Here is a 22,090-nt window from a genome sequence, read left to right as displayed (position 1 = left end):
AACATGAGGGGTGTGGAGCAACATGCTGTTTTAATGAGCGCCTGGGTGCAGATGGGCTGAGGCCTAAAATGGCGTCAGCACCAAATGAGGACAGGGCACGGATTTTATGGTCTCCTGTAAACAGGAAATGTCCCAGTCTGACGTGACTGCTACATAGTACCCAGACGGCCTCTTTCTCAATCTTTAGGGATACGTGTCGTCTAGCCAGGGTAGGTGGCTTCCGGCTTTCTCGATCTTCAGGGATACTTGTCTTCCGGCCAGGGTAGGTGTCTTCCGGCCGGCTCTCTTCCTGCTTCTGCTATCTTGCTGGCACACGCTGCTGGCACAAGTAGCATTGCACCTTGGGACTGGGCCTGAGAAGGGAGGAGTTACTCATCCCTTCAAGCTTTCAGGCCCTGGGGAGAATCTTCCATTCCTGTCTATTTGGTTATAGAAAAAAGGGAAAAGGGGCGACTTTCTCAATAACTACTTCAGGCGTGACATAGGGGGTGGCACCTTGGAAAAAGAAAACCTTAATTTTGGGGGGTATTCTTGAGAGATGGGTTGGTATCCATGGTGTCATTGTAGCAGGAGCATCGTCTGGATTGTCTGGCAGCTAACTGTAGTTTCAACAAGAGTTTTAATGGCTTTTATTATTAGTGGAATAATATAGGGGAGAAACAGGAGGAACCCAATGATGACGATTACTGTCCCTACCAGCGTTTTAAATTCTCCTAAATTAAAAAACCACCATCCTAGAAGGTTTGTTGGGTCCCATCCCTTCCAGGTTTGGACTGGTATATGGGCTACTTTTCTGATGTTTGAAGCGATTTCTAGTACTGCTTCTCCGTTATTGTCTATGTTAAGACAACAACTGGAGATATTAAACTTGCCACAGGCCCCACCATCTTCTGCTAATAAGCAGTCTAGTGCTAGCCTGTTTTGATAAATTGCTGCACGCATTTGGTTTTGTTGTTGTGTGAGCATTTCCAGGGCTAAGGTGGTTTGGTTAGTGATTATCTCTGGAACAGCCTGTAGTCTAATTATTCTATTTAGCATATATATAGGAGGGTGACAACCCCATGAACCATCCTCAGCCCAAGTGACAGGACCATAATATTCAATGATCTGTTGAAGAGGCCATTCATCCTCTTGCCATCTTTGGCTTCTTCCTACCTTTAAGGATCATTTTTCTTTGTTTAGGTTATTATATACAGGGACTCCGAGGGTGTTGCCTGCTGTTAATGTGTTGGAGGAAGTAGTAGCCTTGGGGCTACCAGGTAGGGAGTCCTTGGACTCTCATTGCAGTTGGCATGCTGAGTATCACAGTGTCAGGGCCTGTCCACTTTGGTTGTAGCTTTTGGTGAGGGTCAGATTGGCAGATAAACATGTCTGTGCCTGCAAGACAGTTATGTTGAGAGGACAAGGAGGTGTCAACAGGGAGAGGCACGGCCTCATTTGCTGCTTCACGAACGAAAGACCATGTCTGGATTAAGGAGGGGAGGTAATTCCCGAGTGGCTCAGAGTCTGGTAAGGGTGGAGGCCCTAAGACAAAAGTTCAGCCATGCATGATTTTAAAGGGACTATAAAAAGAGGGTGCTTTTGGTGTTGCGCAGAGTCTTATGAGGGCGAAAAGGAGATGTTTTGTCCATGACTGGCGGGTTTCTAGAGCCAGCTTGGTGAGTTGCGCTTTAAGGACAGAGTTAATTTTTTTCAACTTTGCCTGAAGATTGAGGCCTGTAGGGTGTGCGGAGAACCCACTTTATTCCTAAGGATGTAGAGATGTCTTGGGTAATTTGGCTGATGAAGGTGGGCCCGTTATTGGACTGGATGGATGTTGGGAGTCCAAAACAGGGAATTATATACATGACGAGGGTTTGTGTGAGGATATTTGCACCTTCTGAAGTTGCTGGGAACGCTTCTACCCACCCGAAGAAAGTACAGACAAAGACTAGAAGATAGCAGAGCCATTTATCGGGCAGCATGTGAGTGAAATCTACTTGCCAATCTTGCCTGGGTACCTGGCCCCGGGCCAGGAAAAAGGCAGTAGCCAGAGGGAGCCCTGGGGTGACACTGAGTGGCAGATAGCGGGACTGGGTAATTTCTCGAACACGGCTGGAAAGGTGAGCACAAGTGAGAATAGCGCAGAGAAGTTGCAGGAGAGGTTTGTAACCAACATGGAAAGAGTTGTGGAGGCTTTGGAGGATAGAGATTATTTGAGAGTGAAGAAGAATGAAGCACCCTTCCTTGACATACCATGGTCCCTGCCTTTGAAGGTTTTGGGCTCGGAAGTCCTCCTTTTCTTCTGAGAAGTAAAGTGGAGAGAACAAGGACAGAGACAGAAACTGGCCTTGCAAGGGTTGTAGGGCTACTTGTTTGGCTACCTGATCTGCTAGTGCATTTCCAGTTGATATAGGATTGTCTGGGGATTGGTGGCCCGTGCAATGAATGATGGCAACTTTCTGTGGGAGCCTGGCAGTTTGAAGGAGCTTGCTGATGAGAGAGCCATTTATGACAGGAGTGTTTTTTGCAGTTAGGAAACCCCGTTCTTTCCAGATGGATGAGTGTGAGTGCAATATATGGAACACATAATGATAATTTGAATATATGTTGATCTGTTGTCTGGCTGCTAGAGCAAGAGCACAAGTGAGGGCAGTGAGTTCAGCGTTTTGGGAGGTGGTGCCTAGGAGGAGCAGATTGGCTTCAGTAGTGTGAGGGAGTGACACTATAGCATAGCCAGCATGTCAGCATCCTTGATATCGGATGGAGCTGCCATATACAAACCAAGTAAAGGAGACATCTGGAAGGTTAGGTTTGGAAAAGGCATAAGAAAGATTTGAACAGTGTTCACCCAGAAGTGTGTAGGGTCTTGGGTGGTTGTAGCTTCAGGTAAGAGCATGGCTGGGTTTAGACAGGAGCTGGTTAGCATGGTGATGTGGGGAGTTTCTATGAATAGAGCATGCAGCTGCAGGAGCCGTGGGGCAGAGATGAGACTTAGTACACTGTGGTGAGCTAGCATGTCGTTGATGTTATGGGTTGAATAAACTGTTAGGTTGGCATGGAGAGATAGTTTTAGGCTTTCAAGGGTGAGGACAGCAGCTGCCACCAATGCTCAGAGGCAGGTAGGCCATCCAAGAACTGTGGCTTCAAGCTGTTTAGAGAGGTAGGCAACAACCTGGAGGGTGGGGGCTGTCTCTGAAACCTTGAGGTAGTACACACCAGGTGAGCTAACGTGAAAGGTGGGTGTCAGAGTTTTCCCACGTAAAGGCAAAGAGGTTTTGGGAATCAGGGTGTAAAGGAATTGTGAAAAAAAGCATCCTTTAGGTTTAGAACAGAAAAATGGGTGGTATTGGAGGGAATTGCAGAAAGGAAAGTATATGGGTTAGGAACCACTGACATACTGAGAATACAGCTTGGTTAATGAGCCTGAGGTCCTGGACTAATTAACCCTTAAACTGGGTTAGAACACCTAGTGCAACTCCATGCCATTTGTAGGTATAGAGGGAGAAAGGTTTGGTGAGGTCTGGGAGAGTGAGGATGGGCGCTGAGATGAGAGCCTTTTGGAGTAGATGGAAAGGTTGGGTAATAGGCTGTGCAGGTTTTAAAGGCTCATGGAGAGGGCCTTTAGCAGCTTAGTATAATGGTTTGGCAAGTAGAGCGAAGGAGGGAACCCAGAACTTAAAATATCCTGTTAGTCCTAGAAAAGAGATAATTTCTTGTTTACTTTGCGGAGGCAAGAGGGACTGGAGGAGGGATATGTGGTTGGTTGTGAGCCCTCGGGTTTGCGGGGTAAGAGCTAGGCCTAGATAGGTGACTGAGGGAATGAATATTTGTGCTTCCTTAGGGGATACCCAATACCCCTGTTCTGCCAAGAAGTTTAAAAGAGAGATAGTATGGGTGTGGCAGTCTCTTTGAGAGGGGCTACACAGAAGCAGATCATCAACATATTGAAGGAGAGTGGACAGTTCTAGGGATAAGATACAGAGATTGTGAGCAAGGGCCTTTCCAAAAAGGTGGGGGCTGTCTCTGAAACCTTGAGGTAGTACGTACCAGGTGAGCTAATGTGAAAGGTGGGTGTCAGGGTTTTCCCACATAAAAGCAAAGAGGTTTTGGGAATCAGTGTGTAAAGGAATTGTGAGAAAAAAAGCATCCTTTAGGTTTAGAACAAAAAAATGGGTGGTATTGGAGGGAATTGCAGAAAGGAAAGTATATGGGTTAGGAACCACTGACATACTGGGAATACAGCTTGGTTAATGAGCCTGAGGTCCTGGACTAATTAAGTTCCATCTGGCTTTTTAACAGGTAGAACTGGTGTGTTAAAAGGGGAGTTTGTCGGGCAGAGTAGGTGACTGGCAAGGAGGTGAAAAATGATAGGCTTTAGGTCTGCGAGAGCAGCTTGGGGGATGGGATACTGCTTCTGTGATAGGAACTAGGTGGGCTCTCTAAGGTTAATGCAGACGGGGGTGTGGTGTTCTGCAACTGAGGGTGTGGAAGTATTCTAAACAGCAGGATTAACTACGGATGGGGGATAAGGAAAAGTTGCATGTTTTAAGGTGGGAGGTTGGAGGAGTAGAAGAAAGTTAGATGCCCTGGAGGGGTCTGAGTTGATGCATAGGATACTATGGGGAAAATGGAAGTGGAGAATAGTGTGGAGTTTTGAAAGGATGTCTCTTCCTAGGAGTGGAGTTGGGCATGAGGGCAGGACTAAGAAAGAGTGAGTGAAGGAAAAGGTGTGAAGGGAACAGAAAAGTGGAGGGGTGGCTTGGGGTTTGGAGACTTGTCCATCAATTCCCACAACAGAGACTTGGGAGGACTGGGTGGGTCCTAAAAAATTAGGTAAAGTAGAGTAGTTTGCCCCCGTATTAATGAAAAAACATACTGGCCTACCTACCACCATCAGAGTTACCCTTGGCTCGAATGAAGAGATGGTAGTTTCTGGGGCATCCGTTCCAGGGCACCATCAGTCTTCAGCAGCAAGGCCAATGAGATCTGAGTAGGAGGTTTTGGCTGGCTCAGGAAGGGATGGGGGCAGTCCTTGAGGAGGCCACTCACAGTCTGACTTCCAGTGGGGTCCTCCACAGAGGGGGCATGGCCTGATGGGCTTACCTGGGTTTGGGCATTGTCTGGACCAGTGGCCTTCATTGCCACACTTGAATCCAGCGTCAGGTGAAGGTGGATTGCTAGGAGGCTTCTGTGGGGAGCTGCTGCCCCATGGGCCTGCAGGGCCCCTGATGGCGGAGGTAAGCATTTGAAACTCTGCCTGTTTTTGCCTTTTACTTTCCTCATCACAAGTGTTAAAGACTTTGAAGGCTAAAAAATTAAGAAGGTCTCGTTGTGGGGTTTGAGGGCCGTCGTCAAGCCTCTGAAGCTTGCGCCGGATATCGGGGGTGGATTGGGAGATGAACCAAAGGTTTAGGACAGTGGTTCCTTCTGGGCTGGCTGGGTCTAGGTTGGCATACTTTCTTATGACTTCAGTTAAATGAGAGAGAAAAAGGGCTGGGTTTTCGTCAGGACCTTGGGTGATTTCTGAAAGTTTTTCATAGTTTACTGCTTTATGGGCACCCTTTTTGAGTCCTGCAAGGAGACACACAATCATGTGGTCTCGAGGCAGCATCCTGAGGCCCCGTCTTGATAATCCCAGTGGGAGTCCTGGTTGGGGACCGCCTCTGCACCAGTAGTCCGGGCAAGAGCTTGGTGATGAATTGTATCAGCATGCGCCTGAGCTAGAGTCCAGATACGGTCCTGGTCTTCCGGGTTTAGGGTGGAAGAGAGTATAACGTAGAGGTCGTGCCAGGTTAGTTCATAAGACTGGGTAAAGTATTGAAACTCCCTAATATAAGAGGTAGGGTCTTCTGGGAATAAACCGAGTCTTTTGTTAATTTGAGAGGTAAGTGAGGGAGAAGGGAACATGAACTCTAACAATACCTTCAGCTCCTGCTACTTCCTAAAGGGGGCACTCTAGCACCAGCGCTGAAGTAAGGGTGGGGCATAGACCAAAGATGGCGCCTGAGAGAGTATGAGTGGGAGAGAAGGAAGAAGCTAGAAGTGGTTCCTGCTGAGGGTTTGAATGGGGGAAGAGGGGTTGAATAACAGGCAATGGAGGATAGATAGGTGCGTAAGGTGGTGGGAAGGGTTTACAAGCCTCAGGAGAGGGCAATAGGGGAGGAAAATGGGTACAGGCAATACTAGAATTGTCCTGAGGAGAGGGCAGTGTAGGAAAAGAGGTGGATACTGCTGACTGGGAAGACGGCGGCTGGAAAGATGGCAGCTGAGAAAATAAAGAGGAAGCTTGCGGGGTTAATGAAGACAGTTGAGAGGGAGATGTAGGGGCTGGGAGGGGTGGACAGCAGTCTGCTGGATCCAAGGAGGATAAAGAGGTAGGGTTGGGAGGAGAAAGGCGATCGGGGCAGCGAGAATGGAGGGGAATGATTAGAACAGGTGAGCAAGAATTACAGAGGTCAGGCTGTGATCTGAGTGCAAAAAGGCCTGGACATAAGGAATTTCTCCCTATTTCTCCATTCGTTGGCAATAATTTCATAAATCAGTTAAAATTGTAAAGTCGAATGTTCCATTTGTGAGCCATTATCCAATTCGTATTGTGGCCAGACTGAATTGCAAAAACAGACAAAGCGCTTAGGGTGGATATCTTGCCTGAGGCCTAAGGTTTGCAGGTTTTTATGAGGCAGCCTAGAAGACCGTCCTTTAGAATGGAAGACTGGGAATTTCCCGTAACAGAGGGTAGGCTCAGGAGAACAGGTTAAAGGAGATAGTCCTGGATGCCGGAGGGAGACGATAAAAGGAGTGACTGTCACAGCTGTCTTTTTCGTTCCCGGAATTGGATCAATGGCTTAGAGGTGTTCCCCTAAGACCAAATGATTAGCGAGTGCCTGGTACATGCCAGGGCCTTCTTGGACCAACATTGGATTTTCGGACCGGAGAAACCAAGAGAGGCCATGTGGATTTTTCCCTGTTAATGGGGTTCCTGGGAAACTTACCAGTAGGCGAGATCAGTGACCCATGTGCATGCACGAAAAGGCGACTGGAGGCTGAGGAGCTTCCTTTGTCTTGCCGCTGTGGCCTGCTCTCCAGGATGGAGGGGTAGGTCCACAGGGGACGCAGACCTGAGCCCCTCCCAGGTTTCAGCACCAGATGTAAGGTTCTTGTATCAGTTCAAACACCGAGAGCGCGCCAACAGACAACACGAGGCGGTGTGGAGCAACATGTTTTTTTTTTTGTTTGTTTGTTTTTTTGTTTTTGAGATGGAGTCTCACTCTGTCTCCCAGGCTGGAGTGCAGTGGCACGATCTCAGCTCACTGCAACCTCCGCCTCCTGGATTCAGGTGATTCTCCTGCCTCAGCCTCCTGAGTAGCTGGGACTACAGGCGCTTGCCACCACGCCTGGCTATTTTTGGTATTTTTAGTAGAGATGGGGTTTCACCATGTTAGCCGGGATAGTCTCAGTTTCCTGACCTCATGATCCGCCTGCTTTGGCTTCCCAGAATGCTGGGATTACAGGCGTGAGCCACCGCACCCAGCCTAGCAACGTGTTGTTTTAATGAGCACCTGGCTGCAGGGGGGGCTAAGGCCTAAAATGGCATCAGCACCAAATGAGGATGGAGCAGGGGTTTTTATGGTCTCCTGTAAACAGGCAGTGTCCCAGTCTGACGCGACTGCTACGTAGTACCTGGACGGCCTCTTTTTCAATCTGCAGGGGTATGTGTCTTCCAGCAAGAGTAGGTGTCTTCCGGCCTGCTCTCTTCCTGCTTCTGCTATCTTGCTGGCATATGCTGCTGGTGCAAGTAGCCTTGCACCTTGAGACTGGGCCTGAGAAGGGAGGAGTTACTCATCCCTTCAAGCTTTCAGGCCCCAGGGAGAATCTTTCAGCATTCTCCGTAAACGTTATACTAATTTACATTCCCATCAACACTGTATAAGCATTCCGTTTTCTCCACATCCTTACCAACATCTGTTATTTTTAGACTTTTTAATGATAGCCATTCTGACTGGTGTAAGATGGCTCAAATTTTGGTTTTAATTTGCATTTCTCTGATGTTTATTGATGTTAAGCACTTTTTCATGTGTTTGTTGGCCGATTGGATGTCTCCTAATGAAAAATGTGTTTATGTTCTTTGCTTGTTTTTAATGGGGTTATTTGTTCTTTTCCTGTTAAGTTGTTTGACTTCCTTGTGAATTCTGGATATTAGCTCTTGTTGGATGCATCATTTGCAAATATTTTTTCCCATTCTGTAGACTGTTTACTCTGTTGATTATTTCTTATGCTGTGCAGAAGGTTTTAGTTTAATTAAGTCTCATTTGTCTATTTTTGTTGTTTTTACTTTTGAGAATGCAAAAATCCTCAACAAAATATTAGCAAATATAATTCAATAGAACATCAAAAAGATAACACACTATGATCAGCTGGGATTTATCCCAGGGATACAAGGATGGTTCAACATACACAAATCAACAAACATGACACATAACATAAACAGAATTAAGCGTAAAAACCATATGATCATCTCAACAGATGCAGAAAAAGCATTCAATAAAATTCAGCATTTCTTCATGATAAAAATCCTCAACAAACTAGGCATAGAAGAAACATACCTCAACATAATAAACACCATGTATGACAAACCCACAGCCAACATTATGCTTAATGGAAAAAGCTGAAAGCATTCCCTCTAAGAATTAGAACAAGACAAGGATGCCTATTTTCACCACTCTTATTCAACATAGTTCTAGGAGTCCTGACCAGAGAAATCAAGCAAAAGAAAAAAAGAAACATCCAAATTGGAAAAAGAAAGTCAAATTTTCTCTGTTCACTGACAGTATGATCCTATATCTAGAAAACCCTAAAAACTCCACCAAAAAAACTCTCAGATTTGATTAATGAATTCAGTAAAGTTTCATGATATAAAATTAACATACCGAAATCAGTAGCATTTTTATACACCAATAATAATCTAGCTGAGGACCAAATCAAGAAGGCAATTTACAAAGCTACCAAAAAAGTAAAATGCCTAGGAATATATTTAACCAACAAGGTGAAATATCTCTATAAGAACTATAAAACACTGAAGAAATCATAGATGACACAAACAAACAAACAAAAAAATACCATGCTCATGATTGGAAGAATCAATATCATTAAAATGACCATACTGCCCAAAGCAATCTAAGATTCAATGCAATCTCTGTAAAATTACCAATGTCATTTTTTACACAATTAGAAAAAGCATTGCTAAAATTCATATAGAACCAAAAAGAGCCTAATAGCCAAAGCAATTCTCAGCAAAAAGAACAAAGCTGGAGGCATCACATTACCTGACTTCAAATTATATTACAAGGCTACAGTAACCCAAACAAGATGATACTAATATAAAAGTAGACACATAGATGAACAGAACAGAATAGAGAACCCAGACATAAAGCCACACACCTACAACCAACTGATCTTTAACAAAGTCAATAAAAATATACACTGGGGAAGTGGCAGTGTATATTCAATAAATGGTGCTGGGAAAATTGGATAGCCACATGCAGAAGAATGAAACTGACACACACCTCTCACAACACATAAAAATTAACTCGAGATGGATTAAAGACCTAAATGTAAAATCTGAAACTATAAAAATCCTAGAAGAAAACCTGAGAAAAACTCTTTTGAAAGGACACTGGCCTAGACAAGTGGATTTTTAAAGGAAAAGAAGGGGCAGTTCCTACATTGTTTACTAAGAATTTACATTAAAACAACAAGCTATTGATTGGCTATACATTATTCTTTGTATCACAAATTCTGGAAACATAAGATAATGGCTGAGGCAACTAGTCAGGAATGAAATGTTTTTAAACAATTGTCCCCAGGCATGGGTGTAGAGGGCATAACTAAAGTCCCATACTCATGTTTCTCTGGGCCTGATAAATTTTGTATATCTTACATAATTCTCAGATTGTTCTGAGCTAGTTTTCTTTTTCATGTCCCTCTGTTGGTTAAAAATCTTCCCATAGAAGCATTGATGATTGCCCTCTGCTGAGATTAGAGTAATAGATACTTTTGCAGGGCGCGGTGGCTCACGCCTGTAATCCCAGCACTTTGGGAAGCCGAGGTGGGCAGATCACAAGGTCAAGAGATCGAGACCATCCTGGCTAACACGGTGAAACCCCATCTCTACTAAAAATACAAAAAAATTAGCCGGGCGTGGTGGCAGGTGCCTGTAGTCACAGCTACTAGGGAGGCTGAGGCAGGAGAATGGTGTGAACCCGGGAAGTGGAGCTTGCAGTGAGCTGAGATAGGGCCACTGCACTCCAGCCTGGGCGACAGAGCGAGACTCCGTCTCAAAAAAAGAAAAAAAAAAATAGATACTTTTTGCCCCTCAGTTCTGGGGAGACTCATTCCTCAATAGTCCACAGTCACTGAATTTTTTAACAGTTGTCATTTTTTTAATCATCTCTAGTCTTCAAAATTTCATAATTTTTGTTTTATTGGAAGAAATAAAACAATGAGAGATAAAAACCTATTCCTTTGAGAAGTCAACGAAAAACTATAATTACATTGAGGCACTTCTTTACAGACTTGCTATGGCAGGAAATAATTCAGGATTCAGTCCAAATTGTAAGAAAATAATGAAAACTCAAAAACAATGGTCAGGGCTAGAATTTAACAACAGGTGTACTATAGTTGTCTTCTGAAACCTACTTTTCTTCTGTCTCACATTTCCCTTTTCTACCAGAAGAGAAATCAGAATAAGACCAATTTATCAGTGAAATAAGTTCTAGACTTTTATGATACTTAGTCTGATTATTTGCATGAAGTTCAACGAAAATAGTGATTGCCCATATAGGCTCCTTTTAAATTGGCTTTGCTAGAACTTTTACATAAGGAATCTCAGATTAGACTTTTTTAAGCCTTTTGAAACTAATAAGCCAAGGCAACAATTCACCAGACTGTGCCTGTAATACCTGTATAGAAGTAGAAGAGGATATTAATGCTTCTTTTGGATTTATTTACACTTCTGATTCTGAATCTCTTTATACAAGCACACTCATTTGAAGAGAAAATAATTTGATTCTGTGTCACTCTGCAACTAGAACCTAAGTCCTTAATTGGCTGAAACTGTGCATACACTGGGCTAGAGAAATGGACTTGTGAGAATGTAAGTCCAGTGCATAATATTGAACCCCAACAAACTGGAATTATTTAGGTATTTATCCAACATTTATTTAGAGATAATACTGAGCACAATGAGAGAAAGGGATATAGAGGGAAGAGCACTTTCTTAGTGTTACCAGGAAGTGAAGGATCCTAGGTTCTTGTCTTCTTGAAGGAAATAATTCAGCCAAGAGACCAATTAGTAAAGGAGCCAAAAAGGTTTATTAAGGAAATAAAGGTACACTCCAAGAGAGGAGCAGGCTCACATGGCTAGGAACAGTCCTGAGAGTTCTGTGTTGAAGTTTTTATTATGTCAGACTTTTTCTTTAAGTTCCCACCTCCATCTTAAGTCTCTGCCTTTTTCTTGTTTCCTGCTTCTGTCTTAAGTCTCCGCCTTTGTTATCCCCAAGTTCCTGCCCAGGTTTGTTGGATTCTCCCTTGCTGTCAGTAGATGTGCATATGTGGGGCCTGATGATCAATATGAATCGTACCTAATGGTAGTGTTGCTAATTACTGCCACCCCAGGAAGGTCATATAGTGGTCAAATCTGTACTTATTGTGCCTGCACGTCTTTCAGGAATTTTCCTTTTGTCCCTTGTCCCTTCTTATCAGCATGTAGCTAGCTATATTCTGACCAGCTCAATCATAGAATGAGTAATTACTGGGTGTCTTAAGGGGTGTTCTGTTCTGCCATAGGTATTTCCCTTCCTCTCTGCTCAGTTAGCATGCATGTTTGGGGTGGTCTCTGGGATGCAAGACTTTCTAGAGCTTCCTCCCCTGGGAGCTCCCTTTCCTGCTCATGTCTGTCTGCCTACTCTAACAGTAATGTTTAGTTTGTCTTCTGTTTCCCTGAAAAATTCATCTTTGATGAAAAAGTCTCAAACCATCATTCATTAAAGAAAATAAAAACTTTTTGGCTAACCAGGCCCACCTTCCTTAGAGGCAGTGTATTGATTATTTATTGCCACTCAAGCCCACCTCTTGCAATCTTACCTTCAGCTCCAAGTGGCTTCAAAATATTTTCATATGTTCATATTCTACCTGTACCAGACCAGGTCCACAAATATACTTTTGCTCATTTTATAATATTTCTAGTGCTTTAAAAGTGTTTCCATCCTTGCTGCACCTCTGGAAGTCGCCCAGCAACATTTTTTATAGTGTCCATTCAGATTGATACTTCTCCTGCCTTCTCTGTTAAAGTCCCTCTGTTGTATTATTTGGGGAATACACCTTCAACCATCCCCTTCCACATACATGTATGTTAAACATACATAGTAATCCACAAAGTATCAATTTAATTTATGAAATACAGTTTTCTATGTAGCATCTTTTATTCAGGTCTGTGATTTAGGAGACACAAAATAAACATAAAGACTGATTATTGCCTTTACTACAAAGTCCATTATGCACTCTTCTAAAAGGTACTTATATTGGGAAAATGTAATTTTTAAAAGTAACAGTGAATATGTTTTAAATCCACCATGTGCTAGAATATGTTTTAAACTTCTGAGTCTTGGAAGAACTGTGAGTTTTATTCCTAGCTGTACATAGGAGACAGAGAAGATGAGGGGAAATGAAATGGCCTACATATGTAACAAAAAACTACATAACCAACATTTTTTGTTAGTCCGTCTTTGGCATATTTACATAAGGAGAAAAAACAAAACAAAATAAAAACATTTGAAATAGCACAAAGACCCTTGTCTTATTAGCTTTTCAGAAGCTTGTTTGTATAGATGTCATGGTGCTCTGTTTGGAATACAGCCCCAAACCATCACATTCCATTATAATTAACTGGGCAGCATGTGACTGTTCTACTGATGGGCTGATTTTGAGATGGAAATTTTGGAGGAATCCCATCAAATGCTGGAGAATGCATACACATTTGGTATAAAGGAATTATAATTAAACTTCAGTCATCCTCTCCGACAGAGAACATTGAATTCGAGTCAAAATTGGCTTCTATTATGTTTAAGTCTATCACAGGCACTGGGGGAAGATCATTAAGACACTAGAGCAATGTGAAATCTGTGGGCAAATGTTCTACTTATTATAATGTGTGGGTGAATTCAAAGCTGTCCCCAGGATGAATGCAAATATAGCCTATTGTGATTCTCACCAGTATTAACTGTGCCACTAGAGTAAGGCCTCAGGTCATATAAAGAAACTCCACAGAGTGCCCAGCTCCCTCTTAGAAGCGCCTACAGAGAATCAAGAAAAATAAGGAGTCATTTTGGATATGAACTTAATCTTCCTCTACTTTTCTCCCTTCCCCACACTTAGAATCAGATTCATTTATCAAAGTTTCCCCATATCCATATAAAAAGCCACTCCCTTCCTGTCTTCTTTTAAGCAAAATTGCTTGTGGAAGAAGAAGAAAGCCACCTTTCTGTTGATGGCTTAGGAAGGATGAGTCTACCTTCCTATTACTGTGATTCATTCTTGTCAAGCACCATTAGAAGAGCAAAAGGATAAGTTTGACTCTTCCCCTTTCCACAAATAACATTTACTCTATTTTTTGTGACTTTGATTTTTCTCCAAGGATTATAATTGTTGTTGCTCAGAAAAATTGAAGAAGCCTCAAGGTCCCCTTGGCATGTTCCCACTCCCTACTGTCTCTCCCAAAGCACAGGGTAAAGTTGTCTGAAGTTCCCCTATCTGCCTTAAGTCTCTGCCCACCAAGGAGAACAATTTTTTTTCCTCCTCCCTCTAATCTCATTATCTATGGCAGAGACAAGACAAAGAATGTAATCATATCTGACCCAACTCTTACAAGATAATGCCTCACAAGCTTATTCAGATTCCAAAGAGAACTGTTTATCATTTAACCTCTATTCTCTATCCATTCATTCTTCCTAATAATCATTTATTGCCCCTCAAGAGAATTCCTCTTCTCCCACTTCCCATAACTGGTTTTGTGAGAATCTACGCCCTTATTCTTTCTGTAACCTCAAGATGGCATATAAGCTTCTGTATCTCCTTGGGAAGTTGACTCTTCATTCTGAAACTTCTTGTGTATACACAGTAAGTAAGTTTGTATGCCTTTTCTTTAATTAATCAGTCTTTGGTTAGTTGATTTTTCAGGGAAACTTTACAGGGCCAAAGGCCTTGGTTCCTACACAATGTCTATTTTAGCATGACATATTCTGTATACACCAATTAAACTAGCTTAGAAGTACTGTAAATAATTGATACAGTCTCCCATATCAATGAGATAAAGCAAAGACCCCTCTTAGGGGCCTGCTGGGACCTCTCCCCAAGCATAAAATTTAAAAAATACATATCTCTAGTCCCTTTAAAACAATTCTAGGCACCTAGTTAGCAAAAATAAATGAACAACCTGATAACCAAGAAGATGGCAATAACTTCAACAATAGCCTCCCAAGCAAGTCAGAGTCACATGGTGTTTTGGTTGCCTCTGAAAACTAGAAGATTACATCTGAACATATGGACTTGAGTTGTTTTTCAGAAAACTGGACTCTCCAAATGACAAATGCCAAACATTCAGGCCTGGTGGCTCACGCCTGTAATCCCAGCACTTTGGGAGGCTGAGGTGGGCAGATCACAAGGTCAGGAGTTCGAGACCAGCCTGACGAACATGGTGAAACCCAGTCTCTACTAAAAATACAAAAAATAGCTAGGCATGGTGGCAGGTGCCTGTAATCCCAGCTACTCAGGAGGCTGAGGCAGGAGAATCATTTGAATCTGGGAGGCAGAGGTTGCAGTGAGCCGAGATCATGCCACTGCACTCCAGCTTGGGTGACAGAGTGAGACTTCATCTCAAAAAAAAAGAAAGAAAGAAAAATGCCAAACATTGTCGCATATACCTCAGATAAGAGAAAAACTAAGAACTAGTATCTGATCACCATTCTTTGCCCTAAGTTTCTTCCTGGGGGTCCTGGGGAGCATCATGCCTATAGGCTAAACCTTAACATTCCTTTCTGTTGAACCCCAAGCTTTTAAACAAAGCATTGCTTCCTTAGCCTATTGCAAATCAAAAACAAATCTCTAAATTCACCTATGACTTGTGAGCCCTACTTCAAGATATCCCACCTTTTTGGGCCAAGCAAATATATAAACTCTTTATGTTGATTTATGATTTTGCCTGTAACTTCCGCTTTCTTAAAATGTACTCTTGTCTTAAAAACCGTTGCTTGTAAGTCATCGGGAAGTTCAGATCTTCAACATTAGCTGCCCATCTTCCTTGCTTGGTGACCTATAATAAATGACTCACTTTCCTTTGCTGAAAATACTGGTGTGTTTGCCTTTTTTTGTGTACCAGGCACACAGATCCAAGCCTTGTTTGGTAACATCAATAATTAAACAGTAGTCTTTGTCTTTACACACATATGTGTACACATACACACACACACCCCTTACCTCACAAACAAAAATTAATAGATCCTGGTTCTTCCCATCTAAAGAATCCCTAGATTTTTTAACACATGCTCCTGAATAATTTCAATTTTCCAATCACCATTAACTTTTGCTCTTTCATTCAGCAGGTAATTTTTAACATACTGCATATAAAACACTGTGCAAAAAGACCATGAAAAAGTAACGTTCTTTTTCATCAAGGAGTATACAGTGAATTGGAGGACAAGTGTACACAGCGTGATAAGGGCTATGATAAACATGTACAGAAAACAATGGGAGCACAGACAAGGGGCACCTCACCCAGGCTGGCAGAGGTGGTAGTGACAGGAAAGGGGAAGAAACTGTCATGAGTGACCCTTGAAGGACAAACAGAACAAACAGGAGTTAAACAGGTGAAAAACAGGAAACGGTGTAAAGAGAAGGGACTTGTCAGCTTTTGTAAGTAACTTGAATTTTGGGACCCCAGTTTTTTTATCCATAAAAATTGGATAATAATTATCTAGGGCACACCAACATGTCTAAATGTGTGTGTGTGTATGTGTGTGTGTGTGTGTGTATGTGCACGAAGGGTGCACCCATTTTGGTTGGTACCTTCTCTGACTCCTCAGCTAACCTCATTACATCAGTAAGAAGACAAATTAGGATAGTGTATGTGAACATACAAAGTAATCTATACAATATAAATTTAATTAATTAAAATCTACCAGGATGAATTTGTTGCTTGAATCACATGTTGACTTAGAAAGATGCCGAAGGTAAAAAGTGGAAGAAGAAAGAAGAAAACTAACTTATATAGAATTGCTATTACGCGCAGCATGAACAAGGTATTTAGATATATACTCCTTTTTTATAGTCCCCAAAAAACCAATAGATAGAAATATGCAATTGAAGGAGCCCACGGAACCTCACTCCTAAGTATGGCACCGTTGTATGATGATTGCTTTAAATTAAAGAGCCTTAAAAGTCAGAAGAGGCTGGAACAGACTCTACTCTGATATTCCCCTATCTACCTTAAGACTGCACCTGCCAAAGAGAACACAATTGCCTTCTACCCCTCCCTGAAATCTCATCATCTGTCACAGAAAAGAAGATTGAGGAATGTAACCACACCTGGACAGACTTTTTCACAAGATAATATCTAGTTCATTCAAATTCCAAAGGGAATCATTTACAAGTTAAGGATCTATTCATTCTCCCTAATAATCACTACCCCTCAAAAAAATCACCTCCATTTTCCATCTCCCCCTATAAAGAAGAGTATATAAGCATCTGGGCTTCATTGGGTTATTGGATAACCACACTTCTGCGATTTTCTCCCATGCACATTAAATAAATTTTGTACACCTTTCTCATATTAATTTGCCTTTTGTCAGTTCATTTTCGGTGAACCTTCAGTAGGCAGAAAAGATAATCTCCCTCCACCTCTACACTATCATTATTTTCCAAAGGAGAAAACTCATAAAAGTTAAATATTTTTCCCATGGTAAAACAGCTAGTAAGTAGAATACTCAGAATTTTAAGTCAGTTGTTCTAAGTTCTAACACTTTTCATACTCCTATGTGGCAAAGAGCAAATGTTGTGGGAGTACTTCATCCTCATACCATAATCACACCTTTATTTCTTTGACTCCCTCCAAAAATTACACCTGTACTTGGTCTGGTTCCAAAACAATCAGTGATGCCAAGGACAAGATCAGAGGCCTTTGGACTTTATCAAAATCAAGGGGTAACGCTGGGTCTCCTCTGAACAGTGCTTCCTTTGCTTAAGAAAAGCTGTGGCTAATGTCCTATTCTCCTCCCCACTCCAAAGCAAGAAAAGAAAAGAAGGAAAAAGCCAAGTTATCAGATTTAGAGAAAATCATGTGAAGACTCATGCCTTAGCTCAATCTCTGCAGTCAACACTATGCACTAAGAGCTGACTATGTGTTTAGCACTAGAGAAATGCCAGTTGGCATCAGAACTGGACTTCAAGGGATGAGTGAGACTCCAGGCTGAGAGAAAATGTAACTGTCAAGGCACAGAGGTGAAAACACCTAGGTAATGCCTGGGAAGTACTGATAAGTTCAAACTGGTTAGAAAATAGATCATGAGAATAGAGATATCAGCCTATCTCCCAAATATCTCACAATTCTGTCTCTCTCTCCACCTCTACTTCTGTGGTCTTTGTTAAATATCAGGACTCTTAATAAGAGCTTGTCATTATTCTTAGTATGAAAAGACACAGTAACCTTAAACTATCTTACTTTTCTAAATTCTACAAAAATATATTTGACCATTTAATACTTAACTAGGACTCCCCCAGGACCTTAGACGGGGCCTGAGAAGTGAGAGGACCTGATGCTTATTTCATTATCTTTATGTTAATCTGCATCTGGGGAGTAAAGGATGAAGTTGATAGGGAAGGAACAAGAAAATAGAAGATAAATTATATCATCAGCACATGTCAAGAGAAAAGTAACCATAAGACAAACATCCTTCCCCAAATAACAAGAAATAAATATCACGGAATATTTATATAAAAAGGCTGACTTTTTTCTAGAAATGATGATATTGCCCTAAATCAGCAAAATTAAATGTTCCACCATCAGTAAAATTGCTTGCTCAAATATTAAGCCAAGTTATAATCAAGTTTAAAACTTATATCTTCACTCAGAATAAAGGGTAAACATATAGGGTCAGCCTTGGAAAGCTGGATAAACATTTATTCCTATGAAACAGAAAGAATAGCATTAACCAATTTAAGAAAAAAAAAGGAGAGGGGACTTTTCATACAATAAAAGAAGATATCTGAAAATAATAGAAAATATTTGTATCAATCCAAAAGTTCTTTGCTTGCCCTTAGTATATCTTCCAATAAATTGAATTATTGAAGGAAATGTTATTATATATCAAGGGAAATGACAACATTATTTACCCATAGCTTGATTTCTTATATCTAAAAAATTGTGAATTTAGTACTTACACATATGAGAGACATAGTGACTGAAGCCAGTAATAAAAATAAAAAATATTATGTCACTGTCATCACATCACATTATAAATATCCTTAAAATTATCCTCTTGTGTCATTATCCACATATGAATATTTCTTATGATAGCATACAACTTTATTTACTTTCTACTATCTGGAAAAATTATTAACATTTTAGACATGAGCTTGTCAAATTAAAAAAGCTCACAGCAACTGTTTCACATTAGTTGCAAAAGTCATCACTTGGCCAACATTTAAAACTAGTTGTCAAAATAAAGACAAAAACTTAATAAAGAATGATATACTGCCAATATTATACCATGCATAAGAGTGCATAATTTTAGCTGTCTTTGATGGACCCAAGAAAAAGATTTTGAATAAAATAAAGTAGTAAAATGTATTGCAGAGACAATTAGCTTTATAATTAGGAGCATTTGCCATGATGTACATGGGGTTCTAAATTTTTGAATTCATATTAAAACTGATAAAATGAAGAGTGTTTTTCTCACTAATGCCACAACTTAGGACTAATTTATAGAAGAAACTACCTATAAAAGGCTTTTGTTACGGTAGTTGCCATTATGTCACCAAATAAATGCACTTGGATTGCATCCAAGACTGACTACCCAGTCTTCACCACTTTGCAAAACAAGTTTTCTTTATGAAACAAAAATGTCGAGGCAATTTCTAACTTGCAGTGAGTTGTATTCTAAAATATATTTTGCAGGTGGCTGTTTGTCAGACTCACAATGATTTCCATGGTGCCATACTTGGGGGTCAACTAAAGAAATAAATTTAACCCACAATATACCAGTATTATAGAATAAATTATGAGAAGTATGTACTGTGTATAACAACAATTCTCTGGAAACTAGTTATTGATTTTTCTAAAAATGCCAGGAACACACCCCATATTTGCTGCAGCTGGATAGGAAATTTCCCTTCCAACTCTATCTCTGCTTAATGGGCACTTAGAACAAAGAGTTTATCAGCTTTAAGCTAATGCAGGAGTTGTGAGAGTTAGAGTTGAGGAAGAAAAGTTGAAAGGCATGATTGCTACAAACTGAGGGTCTCTGGTATAATAGGGCCTTAGAAACACATCAGTAGCCATTTGCCACTTATCTCTTTTATTTCTTCTTGTCAACCCAAGGATAAGTTAGAATGTAAGATTTCTGATAGCATTGTCTTTGAATTATGATCTGGGTTTGTTCCCCCTCAAGTCTACTTAGAAACAGTTTCTTTTCTCCTATTTCACTTTTTCAAAAATAAACCAAAAAGGACTATCTAAGGTGTTTTGCTTTCTTTGAGTTTTATCTGCTTAAATCGATTTTTACTGCAACTCACAATGAGGAAACAGAATTTTTTATGAGCCTCTCAAATTCTTCCTTTTCATATAGATTCAGTTATCTTCATACATAGTATTACAGTAAGCTTGTTTGTCAGAACCAGCTATGAGAGATAGAGCAACTACTTTTGATTAATGATAGTTTAATTATTGATGTTTTAATGTAATGTTTAAAAAATAACTTATAATGGATTTAAGGTTAGTTCTATAATAAATGACTTCTTTCTTGCAGTCTGATGTGTTTTTGAAAAGTGAGAGAGAAAATGCTGGAATTGTGTATATATAAGTTGGGAATTCGACAGTGCCTACAGCCCTACTTTATCAATGCAAACATGATCATATGTCTTGAGTGACAATGTATAAAAAATGTCGAGAAACACTCCTGTAGAGAAAGATGGAATCTTCGTAGACAGAAAGAACTGGAGAAAGAAAAAACCTTTTCTGAGTTTAATAGAAATGTGAGGATCTTGTTTTCCTGGGCATTTGATTAGAGGCCTTAGGGTAGAGTCTAAGGGAATGCACTAATTGGCATGTGCTCAGTCTCAGCATTGGGATAGCAATGAAGGAGAGATGGGAAAGCATATCTTAGCCTTTTACCATTTCATTTTAAAGTTCTGCTTCATAGGACCCTATCTTAGATAATATCAGAAGCATGAGAGGAAGCTGGATCAGTTTCCAAATATTAGTTAAGAAGGAGGTTAGTGCACAAAGTAGAGAAAGTGAAAAAAAAATGAAGGATTTTCCAATGTTTCCACTAAAATAGGAGAGATATTAAAACTATCTTTGCAAAGATTATGACAGTGAGAGAAATCTAGCATGGCTGGTTCCATCTTACTTCTAGCCTCACAGGCTGACCATCTTTGCTCATTTCTGGGCATAGGCCAAGAAAAACATGGGAGAAATTTAGTTTGTAGTTTAACCTGGAAGGAAAGATGATAATAATCCCCCCGAAAGCTACCCCCGTTCTTGCTAAAGGACTGAAAACTAATAAAAGGCCATGAGATTAGGATTATGGGATGGGCCTGAACTCTGCTAAAATGTAGGCATAGTTTCTATAATCCCTAACTGATAGGACACATGTGGCCAAAGATCGTAAGATTTGTGACTTCCCCAATTGTTCCTATATATAACATGACCATTGTAGAACCTAAGATTGATATTTCAAGATGCTTTTCAAACGTTTGCATTCTGGCAGTTGACTGACCCCATCTAGACTATGATTCATGACTCAGTTCATCTGTGGTCCCCACCCAGAGGTGGACTCAGCACTTGAGGACTGTTTTCTACATCCATGTGATTGCATCCCCAACTAATCAGTAGTCCCCATTCCCTACTTCCCTACTCATCACACCATCCTTCAAAAACCCAAACCTCCAAGCCTTCAAAGAGACTGATGTAATAACTTTTTCTTCTGCATGGCTAACCTACCATTGATTAACTCTTTCTTTATTGCAATACCACAGTCTCAGTGAATTGGTTTTATCTGTACAGCAAGCAAGAACCCACCAGGTGATTACAATATAAAATTAGAGCCTACCTTTTTATTATGTCCCGTATGCAGAATTAACCTGGAAAGCCCGTGGACATACAGTACAATGCATGGGTCAGCCACCTTTTTTAGTAAAAAGCCAGACAGTAAATATTTTAAGCTTTACTCGCCATATGACCTCTGTTGCAGCTACTTAACTCTGCTATTGTCGCAAAAAAGGCAGTCTTAAACAATATGTAAATGAATGATTGTGACTGGATTACAGTAAACGTTATTTTTTCTAAATAATAGGCAGTGGACCTGATTTGGCCTGAGGGCCATACTGTGTCCACTCCTGCTATAATGGAATAAGCACTAGAATTAGTTTAGCTGTTAAGTAATGTATTTTATAATCTGAGTTTGCTTAACTCTTCAAGGTCTCTTTTTCTTCAGGTTTCTCATCTGTAAAATGAGTGCTGAACTAGCTCTGTAATAATGTATGCAGATATATTACACTTATATATTTATAGAGTTTATTTGATAAATTTACATTACATTCATCAGGGTAAATATTGCAACTGTTGTAACAGACAAACTCAGAATCTCAGTTGCATAACAAACTGAAAGTGTATTTCTCATTATGTGAAGTTCAAAGCAGATGTTCCTTCTCCAGAGCATCTTGTTCACAGGCTGTGATTCAGGAACCCCATATTACATTGTTTGGCTAGAGCAAAGACACATCAGTGTTACCCAACCAGCAGTCCTGAGGGAAGGGAACATTGAGGATTACATATTGCAAC

At 40.8% G+C, this 22,090-nt stretch overlaps 1 pseudogene; it reads right to left on the bottom strand.

Moving 5' to 3' along the window:
• Positions 1 to 4,881: 4,881 nt before the first annotated feature.
• The window catches only part of LOC129532526 (transcription factor NF-E4-like), a 30,586-nt pseudogene continuing 13,377 nt past the window's right edge, over positions 4,882 to 22,090 (bottom strand).

Source organism: Gorilla gorilla, chromosome 2, assembly GCF_029281585.2.
Source record: "Gorilla gorilla gorilla isolate KB3781 chromosome 2, NHGRI_mGorGor1-v2.1_pri, whole genome shotgun sequence".
In the NCBI taxonomy this organism is placed as follows: Eukaryota; Metazoa; Chordata; class Mammalia; order Primates; family Hominidae; genus Gorilla; species Gorilla gorilla.
This window is presented reverse-complemented; position numbering and strand designations above follow the sequence as displayed.